Raw genomic sequence first — 11,127 nt, forward strand, 5'->3', positions numbered from 1 at the left:
ATGAACTGCATTTTAAAATTTAAATATAATCCAAGATGTCAATTATTGATTTTATACGTGGTATTGTTGTGTCCTGTTTAAGAAATCTTTTACCTACTCTCACATTTTCAAAAAATAGAAAATTATTCTTTTCAAAGTACATTGTGAAAAATTAGAACATATAAATTATCAAAAAGAAAAATCACCTATAATGCAACCATCAAGAGATGTAACCTTTATTACCATTTTGGTGCATATTCTAGTATTTATAAATATTTATGCTTATACTTCAAAAAAGTGGGAGCATACTATACTTGTTTTTAGTTAACCTTTTCTCTCTCTCTCTCTTTTTTTTTTTTATTTGAGACAGAGTCTTACTGTGTCGCCCAGGCTAGAATGCAGTGTGGTGTCATCATAGTTCACAGGAACCTCAAACTCCTGGGCTCAAGCAATCCTCCTGCCTCAGTCTTCCAAGTAGCTGGGACTACAGGCATGTGCTACCACACCTGGCTAATTTTTTCTGTTTTTAGCAGAGATCGGGTCTTGCTCTTGCTCAGGCTGGTCTCGAAGTCCTGAGCTCAAGCAATCCGCCCGCCTCGGCCTCCCAGAGTGCTAAGATTACAGGTGTGAGCCAGCACGACCGGCTTAGTTAAACTTTTAAAACCTAATATTTTATATAAATATCATTCTCATAAGGTTTAATGGTTGTGTGATATTCCCTCATACAGATATAACAGAAGCATCATTTTCAACTGGTAGATTTTACATAGTAAAATGTTAACAAACAGTATCAGTGACACTAAGTGAAACACCTTAAGAGTTTCCTTTGATTGAAAATCACTGGAGAAATCTACCAAGGCAATTGTATGTAGTGTCAGAATTTTGGGCTCAGGCATGCTTCTGACTCCATGGCCATGAGAAAGTAACTCAATGTCTCTTCACGACGAGATTCTCCATGTTAGAGAGGAGGTCAGAGCAAGTAATCATGAAGTTTGCTGCCACTCTGAATGTCTGAGGATGCACCTGTAGCAGGGGCTGCTGCAATGTGTCTTCTCCTTCTGTAGTGCTTGTACTGACTCACTCATGATCCAAATGATGTTAGGTCAGAGTAAACGTGTTCATAAGAAAAACCCTTGGGGAACTCAGTGGCAAGGCGATCATGTCCTTGGGGCAAAATGAGTGAAGGGAGTATACAGCACAGCTTTGCTTGAAACCAGCTGTGGTTGTGTGACCTGAAGGGGCTTCCCTGGAGAGGAGCTAAGAAACTAAACTTTGTTTTTTCTCAGAAGAAAGGTGGTTTAAAGAGTAAAGGACTTTCAGGTGGAAAATCACTGCTATCTTTAACTCTCAAAAATTGGGGAGCAAGAACCCCAATTAAAAAGACAGTGCAAAAGGTAAAAGCATAAGACATTTCAAAGACATATTGTTAAGAGAGTTAAGCGGAGGAAATAATATCAGATGAATTGCATTTGTAAACATCCCCTTGAATTACTGGGATGACAGTCAAGGGTCTGATTTGAAAAGTGAGGGGCAGAAATCCAAAGTTTGGTTGATGCTTATTTGTTCACTACATCATTGTAGAATTGCCTTTCTGAGCCTGTGTCTCCATCTGCAAAATGAGGAAATCATAGTATTGCATAAGCTCATTGAGAGATGTAAGGATTGATTTATCTACTGGGGTATTCAGTCTTTTGTGGGAATAGAGAAATGTTCACAGGAACTTCCCAGAGGGAAAATAAAATCATATAATTCAGGGTGCGGTGGCTCACGCCTGTAATCCTAGTACTCTGGGAGGCCGAGGCAGATGGATCATTTAAGTTAAGGAGTTCGAAACCAGCCTGAGCAAGAGCGAGACCCCATCTCTACTATACATAGAAAGAAATTAATTGGCCAACTAATATATATAGAAAAAATGAGCCGGGCATGGTGGTGCATGCCTGTAGTCCCAGCTACTCAGGAGGCTGAGGCAGGAGGATCACTTGAGCCCAGGAGTTTGAGGTTGCTGTGAGCTAGGCTGACGCCACGGCACTCACTCTAGCCTGGGCAACAAAGTGAGACTGTCTCAAAAAAAAAAAGTCATATAATTCAGAGACATGATAGGACTGAAAATATCTTTCTATTATTCAAAAATAGATTACCCATTTGACTTTTCTTCTTCTTTTTTTTTTTTTTTGAGACAGAGTCTAGTTTGTTGCCCAGGCTAGAGTGAGTGCCCTGGCGTCAGCCTAGTTCACAGCAACCTCAAACTCCTGGGCTCAAGCGATACTACGGCCTCAGCCTCCCGAGTAGCTGGGACTATAGGCACGTGCCACCATACCCGGCTAATGTTTTTCCTATATATATTAGTTGGGCAATTAATTTCTTCCTATTTATAGTAGAGACGGGGTCTCGCTCTTGCTCAGGCTGGTTTTGAACTCCTGACCTCGAGCAATCCGCCCGCCTCAGCCTCCCAGAGTGCTAGGATTACAGGCGTGAGCCACCGCGCCCGGCCTGACTTTTCTCCTAAAGCTTTTTACTTGCTGTATTAGGTTCTCTTCCTCATATGACCAGCCACTCCTCTGTCCAAGTCGTCAGTTTGCCCAAACCTTGGAGACATGCTGGGAGGTGAAACATAGAGGCAGAGCTGTGGAGGATTTTAAAAGGAGGTCATCAGCCACCAACAGTAGTCTCTGACACACCCAAAGACACACGTAGAATCCACCAACACATCTTCTGGAGGCAGATATTATTTTGATTTCTATTCTTAACTTTGCTCTTCTTTAATATGGCAAGAAGCTTGGAGTTAATTTTTTATTTCACATGTGTAGGTTATGACTCATTGGAGGGTTTGCCCATTCAAATGGTCCTGGCCAAATGCAGGCAATAATTTAACAACAATCAAAACCTTCCAGATTATATGTTCAGCCTCTAGCTAAAAAACCCTGTTCATTCTTAAACTGATTATTCTGCTTTGCCTTGCCTTCCAGAGAATTTCCTGAAGACTTGAGGTCTCAAGAATATTCTCACAGTTTGCTGTTTGATTTTTCCTTTTCATCACAAGTCACAGGTAAGTAGTTCCTATTTCCAGATTGTTGAACTGCCTTTTCATTGACCTGTGTAATGCTAGACAATTTTACTCCCTGCTCAGTACTGCCTTCCTTTTATTTTTAAAAATTTGCAGAAGTATGCCAGGCGTGCTGTGGCTCATGCCTATGATTCTAGCACTCTGAGAGTCCGAGGCGGGAGGATTGCTTGAGCTCAGGAGTTTGAGACCAGCCTGAGTAAGAGCAAGACCCTGTCTCTACTAAAAATAGAAAAATTAGCTGGGCACAGTAGTGTGGGCTTGTAGTCTCAGCTACTCGGGAGGCTGAGGCAAGAGGGTCCCTTGGGCCCAGGAGTTTGAGGTTGCAGTGAGCTATGCCACTGCACTCTAGCTGGGGTGACAGAGGCAGAATCTGTCTCAAAAATAAATAAATAGGCCGGGTGCGGTGGCTCACGCCTGTAATCCTAGCGCTCTGGGAGGCCGAGGCGGGAGGATTGCTTGAGGTCAGGAGTTCAAAACCAGCCTGAGCAAGAGTGAGACCCCATCTCTACTAAAAATAGAAAGAAATTAATTGGCTAAATAAAAATATATAGAAAAAATTACCGGGCATGGTGGCGCATGCCTGTAGTCCCAGCTACTCGGGAGGCTGAGGCAGCAGGATTGCTCGAGCCCAGGAGTTTGAGGTTGCTGTGAGCTAGGCTGATGCCACGGCACTCACTCTAACCTGGGCAACAAAGCAAGACTCTGTCTCAAAAATAAATAAATAAATAATAAAAATTACCACAATATTTCTAGAGGTAGTAGGGTATGGTTGTTAAGAGATCAGTCTCTGGCCGGGCGAGGCGGCTCACGCCTGTAATCCTAGCACTCTGGGAGGCCGAGGCCGGCGGATTGCTCAAGGTCAGGAGTTCAAAACCAGCCTGAGCAAGAGCGAGACCCCGTCTCTACTATAAAATAGAAAGAAATTAATTGGCCAACTAATATATATATATAAAAATTAGCCGGGCAACAAGCGAGACTCTGTCTCAAAAAAAAAAAAAAAAAAAAAAAGATCAGTCTCTGAAGCCAGACTGTCTTCAAATTCCAGGATCATTACTTACTAGATATGTGATATTGGACAAGTTTCTAATATCTGTACTTCATGCAGTTACTAACTTCTGGGGGTAAAAAAATAAAATAAAATAAATAATGTCTGTACTTCAGTTTCTTCATCTGTAAAAGTTAGGTCCTTTACCCAGTTAATATGGGTAAAGGACCTAACTGTCTATAAGATAGTAAGTACTACATGATGTGTTCTACTTATATACATATACATATATACATATATGTATATACATATACGTATATACATATACATGTGTATATGTATATAAGTATATTTATACATATGTATATGTATAAAGAATAATATAACAATCATCTGAGTCCTTACACATAATTCTAGCATAAAGCTATATTTGCTTCAGTTTTTTTTGCTGTTGTTTTTTTTTTGAGACAGAGTCTCACTCTGTTGCCCAGGCTAGAGTGCTGTGGCATCAGCCTAGATCACAGCAGCCTCAAACTCCTGGGCTCAAGCAATCCTCCTGCCTCAGCCTCTTGAGTAGCTGGGACTACAGGCATGAGCCACCATGCCTGGCTAATTTTTTCTATATATTTTTAGTTGTCCAGTTAATTTCTTTCTATTTTCAGTAGAAGTAGAGTCTCACTCTTGCTCAGGCTGGTCTCGAACTCCTGACCTCAAGTGATCCTCCTGCCTTGGCCTCCCAGACTGCTAAGATTATAGGCTGCTTCAGATATTTTTTAAAGGAATAAAATATTGCAGAAGCAATTATACCTCCCAAATATTCCTTGTCTATTACATTTCCTTCCTGAGAAGTTAAATTATTACATTTTCTCTCCTGAGATAACCATTATCCTGACTTTATTACTTATCATTAATATATCACTTATCATTTTTTAAAGTTGATATATATGAATCCATAAAAATTATATACTGTTATTTCATGGTTTGTTAATGTTATTAAAAAGTTCCTCAATGTGTATAAAGTTTCAGTTATACTAGATGAATAAATTCTAGAGTTCTGCTGTATAACACTGTGCCTATAGTTTACAATACAGTATTGTACACTTCAAAATTTATTAGGAGGGTATATTTCATGTTAAGTGTTTGTACTACAAAAACAAACCAACCAATGTACAACCCAAAGAGACACAAGGAAACTTTGGGAGATGTTGGCTATTTCTGCTACCTTGATTGTAGGGATGGTACCATGGGTATTTGCATATATTCAAACTCATTAAATTGTACAGATTGAATATGTGCAGTTTTTTGTATATCAATTATACCCCAATAAAGCTGTTAGGAATGGTATCATACTGTGTGGATCCTTTTGCCACCACTCTTTTAATTTAACTTCATAGTATTGAGATTTACCCATGTTGCCACATGTAACTAGTTCAGCCAGTTTAGTAGCTGTGTTTCATTCATGACTATATCACAATTCCTTTATCCCTGACTATATCACCTTTATCTATCCTGCTGGACACTTAGATTGCTTCCAGTGTTTTCCTCTCATAAGCATTCTTGCAGTGTACATTCTTGTATGTCTTCTTGCGCCCACATGGGAGTGTTTTTTAGAGCATATACCTAGAAATGGAATTGGTGGGATGTAGAGGAAAATGCCTCTTCACCTTTCCTACATAATGCCAGATTGTGGCTGTGCCAAGTGCTTGTCCCGATTTCCACTTTCCTGGTAGAGAATGGGCAGTCCTAGTCCTCCGTCTCTACACTCTCAGCAATGCTCACTAACCTTGTCGGTTTCTGCACTTACCAAAGGGAAATCAACATTTATGGCTATACTTCCTAAAGATCTTCTATAAACAAATGGAATATTTTGTGAGATGTTGTTGCCACCCCACTACGTGTTGGGCATCATGCTAAGTGTGTTATTGATACATACATTCTCTTATTTAAGTCTCACACTAACTGTAGAAAGTAGGTGTAAGGCAGCAAGACTTAGAATGCGTAATTAATTTCTCCAACATCACATGGCTGGTAGGTCACATGGCTGGGATTTGAACTCAAGTCTGTAAGACTTAAAGGGCCCTGTGGTTGCCCCAATGCTGAACTACATGTATAATCTTTAGAAATGGCATTCAATCAACTCTTGGTGGTGGTATTTAATTTCTAGTAGAATATCTTCTGAGAATAAACATTTGGAGAGATAATATGGCTGAATATCTTTTTTAAAGGATTTAAAGTGGCATATATTATGAATCACAAAAGAATTTTAATATAAATCATAGATGGTTTTAATATAAATTGAGAGGAATAATATAACCCACAATCTCATGACCATACATGACACAGTTTTGTCACTGTTAACACTCTAGTTGTTTATTTCTTAGTAAATCTGTTTTTTTTAAAGGAAGTTTTGTAGTGTAGGGAGGAAATTTTTTTTTCCTATACTCTTAAGTATAGAAACTTCAATCTAAACTGAAAAAGAAGACAAGTTAACAGGAAAAAAGCATACTGATTTTATTTGTTATTAATGTTTTTAACATGACACAGGGGGCTTCATAGGAAAGAAGTAAAAGCCCCAAAGAAGCAGTTAGAATTGAAGGCTTATATACCATTTTAACAAATGGAAATAAATTGGAGAAGTAGGGGGGGAAATGGGCATTTATTGAAACCTTAAAATCTGTACCCCCATAATATGCCAAAGTAAAAAAAAATTAAAAAAAAAATTGGAGAAGTAACATGACAAAGGAAAAGAGGTTTGAGCTTCTAGGAGTAGTAAGTTGCAGAAAGGTACACATGGGGGGAAACAAATGGAAGCTAAGGATTTGTTTGTGCAGTCTCATCTCAACATGAACTCCTTGTCTCCAGTGATAAAAATATTTATTCTCTTCTTACTGGTACCAGGAGAGCACCTTTCTCCATGGGAAATTTATTCCATGCTTTTAGGTAGAAAGGGGGAGGCCAGAGAGTCCTCTTGCAGCTGCTGTTTCTCAGTTGCCATTAGCCTCAAATAATCAACATGTCAAAGTAGCTTATTATGGGGTGGCATGTTCTGATACCCTTCAGTGGCCATCTTAGAGCTTAAAATTATGGCAACAACATGGATGAGAATTTACCCACCATGAGACATTTCTAAATGTCAGATATTTATACTAAGTGTTGTAGGTATGGTAACTCTTGTCTTTTATTTTTTTTGAGACAGTCTTACTCTGTTGTCCTTTTTAGAATGCAGTGGTGTAATCATAGCTCACTGCAACCTCAGACTCCTAGGTTCAAGCAATTCTCTTGCCTCAGCCTCCCAAGTATGTGGAACTACAGGTGAATGCCACAATCCCTGGCTATTTTTTTCTATTTTTGGTAGAGACCACCTGGTCTCTAATTCCTGGCCTCAAGCAATTCTCCTGCCTTGGCCTCCCAGAGTGCTAGGATTACAGGTGTGAGCCACTGAGCCCAGCCAACTCTTCTCTTTTTTTTAAAAAATGGAGATATAATTCACATTACCTTTTTTTTTTTTTTTTTTTTTTGAGACAGAGTCTCGCTTTGTTGTCCAGGCTAGAGTGAGTGCCGTGGCGTCAGCCTAGCTCACAGCAACCTCAAACTCCTGGGCTCGAGCGATCCTTCTGCCTCAGCCTCCCGAGTAGCTGGGACTACAGGCATGCGCCACCATGCCCGGCTAATTTTTATATATATATATATATCAGTTGGCCAATTAATTTCTTTCTATTTATAGTAGAGACGGGGTCTCGCTCTTGCTCAGGCTGGTTTCGAACTCCTGACCTTGAGCAATCCGCCCGCCTCGGCCTCCCAAGAGCTAGGATTACAGGCGTGAGCCACCGCGCCCGGCCCACATTACCTTTTTAAAATATATAATTCAAACTGTCCTTTTAGATACAGAATTCAGAACTTGAATATTCTTTTGTGTCCATGAAAGTTACAGATGTCAATGTCAATTTAAAGTCTGCCAGTATGTTAATACATGAAAGAGTAGGAGTTATAGATAAAAATGATTGGCCATTAGTTGATAATACTGAAGCTGGGTGATATATACATGACATTTCATTATACCATTGTGTCTACTTTTTTATATGTTTAAAATTTTCCATAATACAAAGTAAAAAACAGGTTTAGCATTATGTTTTAAAGACACATGTTTTCATATTTATTTATTTATATATGTAGTTTTTGAGACAGAGTCTCACTCTGTTGCCCAGGCTAGAGTGCCATGGCATCGGCCTAGCTCACAGCAACCTCAAACTCCTGGGCTCAAGCGATCCTCCTGCCTCAGCCTCCTGAGTAGCTGGGACTACAGGCATGCGTCACCATGCCCGGCTCATTTTTTCTATGTATTTTTAGTAGGCTAATTAATTTCTTTGTATTTATAGTAGAGACGGGGTCTCGCTCTTGCTCAGGTTGGTTTCAAACTCCTGACCTCAAGCAATTCGCCCGCCTGGGCCCCCCTGAGTGCTAGGATTACAGGCATGAGCCACCGCGCCCAGCCACATGTTTTCATATTTAGATATTGAATAATTTTGGGTCTCTTATGTGAAAATCAAGACTTAGTAATACACTCTTTTTATAAAACATTTTATAGTTTGCAAAAAGTTTCCACATTTTATGCCACAACTACCCTTGGAGGCAGGTATTACCATTCTCATTTCAAAGAAAAGAAAAGTGGCCCAGCACGGGGTGGGTCATGCCTGTAATCCTAGCACTCTGGGAGGCCAAGGCGGGCGGATAGCTCAAGGTCAGGAGTTCGAAACCAGCCTGAGCAAAAGTGAGACCCCCCATCTCTACTACAAATAGAAAGAAATTAATTGGCGAACTAATATATATAGAAAAAAATTAGCTGGGCATGGTGGCGCATGCCTGTAGTCCCAGCTACTCGGGAGGCTGAGGCAGGAGGATTGCTTGAGCCCAGGAGTTTGAGGCTGCTGTGAGCTAGGCTGACACCAGGGCACTCACTCTATCTAGCCTGGGCAACAAAGCAAGACTCTGTCTCAAAAAAAAAAAAAAAAAGAAAAGAAAAGAAAAGTGAAATTCAAAGCAGTAGATCTGGGACTTTAATCCAATCTTCTAACATGGAATTCAGTGGTCTGCCCACTTTTATTCCAAATGTACACAACCCGAGATACGTTCGTTAGCTTACTCCTTTCTGTCCGTGGACGCTGTCGAGGAAGCATCGTTGAAGTCTCTCTTCCCACTGCCGTCATGTCTAAGTCAGAGTCTCCTAAAGAACCCAAACAGCTGCGGAAGCTATTCATCGGAGGATTGAGCTTTGAAACAACCGATGAGAGTCTGAGGAGCCATTTTGAGCAATGGGGAACGCTCACAGACTGTGTGGTAATGAGAGATCCAAACACCAAGCGCTCCAGGGGCTTTGGGTTTGTCACATACGCCACTGTGGAGGAGGTGGATGCAGCAATGAATGCACGGCCACACAAGGTGGATGGAAGAGTTGTGGAACCAAAGAGAGCTGTCTCCAGAGAAGATTCTCAAAGACCAGGTGCCCACTTAACTGTGAAAAAGATCTTTGTTGGTGGCATTAAAGAAGACACTGAAGAACATCACCTAAGAGACTATTTTGAACAGTATGGGAAAATTGAAGTGATTGAAATCATGACCGACAGAGGCAGTGGCAAGAAGAGGGGCTTTGCTTTTGTAACCTTTGATGACCATGATTCTGTGGATAAGATTGTCATTCAGAAATACCATACTGTGAATGGCCACAACTGTGAAGTAAGGAAAGCCCTGTCAAAGCAAGAGATGGCTAGTGCTTCATCCAGCCAAAGAGGTCGAAGTGGTTCTGGAAACTTTGGTGGTGGTTGTGGAGGTGGTTTTGGTGGGAATGACAACTTTGGCCGTGGAGGAACCTTCAGTGGTCGAGGTGGCTTTGGTGGCAGCCGTGGTGGTGGTGGATATGGGGGCAGTGGGGATGGGTACAATGGATTTGGTAATGATGGAAGCAATTTTGGAGGTGGTGGAAGCTACAATGATTTTGGCAATTACAACAATCACCCTTCAAATTTTGGACCCATGAAGGGAGGAAATTTTGGAGGCAGAAGCTCTGGCCCCTATGGTGGTGGAGGCCAATACTTTGCCAAACCACGAAACCAAGGTGGCTATGGTGGTTCCAGTAGCAGCAGTAGCTATGGCAGTGGCAGAAGGTTTTAATTATTCCCAGGAAACAGAGCTTAACAGGAGAGGAGAGCCAGAGAAGTGACAGGGAAGCTACAGGTTACAACAGATTTGTGAACTCAGCCAAGCACAGTGGTGGCAGGGCCTAGCTGCTACAAAGAAGACATGTTTTAAACAATACTCATGTGTATGGGCAAAAAACTCGAGGACTGTATTTGTGACTAATTGTATAACAGGTTATTTTAGTTTCTGTTCTGTGGAAAGTGTAAAGCATTCCAACAAAGGGTTTTAATGTAGATTTTTTTTTTTTTTGCACCCATGCTGTTGATTGCTAAATGTAATAGTCTGATCATGACGCTGAATAAATGTGTCTTTTTTTTTTTTTTTTTTTTTAATGTGCTGTGTAAAGTTAGTCTACTCTGAAGCCATTTTGGTAAACTTCCCCAAAAGTGTGAAGATAGAATTCCTTCAGGGTGATGCCAGGTTCTATTTGAAATTCATTTACAACCTGCTTGGGTGGAGAAGCCATTGTCTTCAGAAACCTTGATGTAGTTGAACTGATGGTTACTGTTGTGACCTGAAGTTCACCATTAAAAGGGGTCATGCAAGGAAAAATCATGGAATTATTGGTTATAAAGATGATTGTTGGCATATCCTATGCAATATATCTAAATTGAATAATGGTACCAGATAAAAATTATAGATGGGAATGAAGCTTGTGAATCAACCATTATCATGTGTAATCAATAAACGATTTAATTCTCTTGAAAAAAAAATGTACACAACCTTATTGCAAAAATAACATATATTTTCAAAACAACTTAGAAAAATTACAAAGAAGAAAAATGTACTGACCTTTTGATTTTTGTTAAAAAAAAAAACAAAAAACAAAAATGTATATTCCCTGTAATCCTACCACCCAGAAATGGGTACCATTAACATTTTATATTTTATCATTTTGAATTTTGTT

General features: G+C 40.2%; 1 pseudogene; it reads left to right on the forward strand.

Annotated features, from left to right (window-relative positions):
* The first annotated feature begins 9,119 nt into the window (after nt 1-9,119).
* Nucleotides 9,120-10,681, forward strand: LOC142870988 (heterogeneous nuclear ribonucleoprotein A1-like; annotated as a pseudogene).
* Nucleotides 10,682-11,127: the final 446 nt, after the last annotated feature.

This window comes from Microcebus murinus, chromosome 5 (assembly GCF_040939455.1).
Source record: "Microcebus murinus isolate Inina chromosome 5, M.murinus_Inina_mat1.0, whole genome shotgun sequence".
Classification (NCBI taxonomy): Eukaryota; Metazoa; Chordata; class Mammalia; order Primates; family Cheirogaleidae; genus Microcebus; species Microcebus murinus.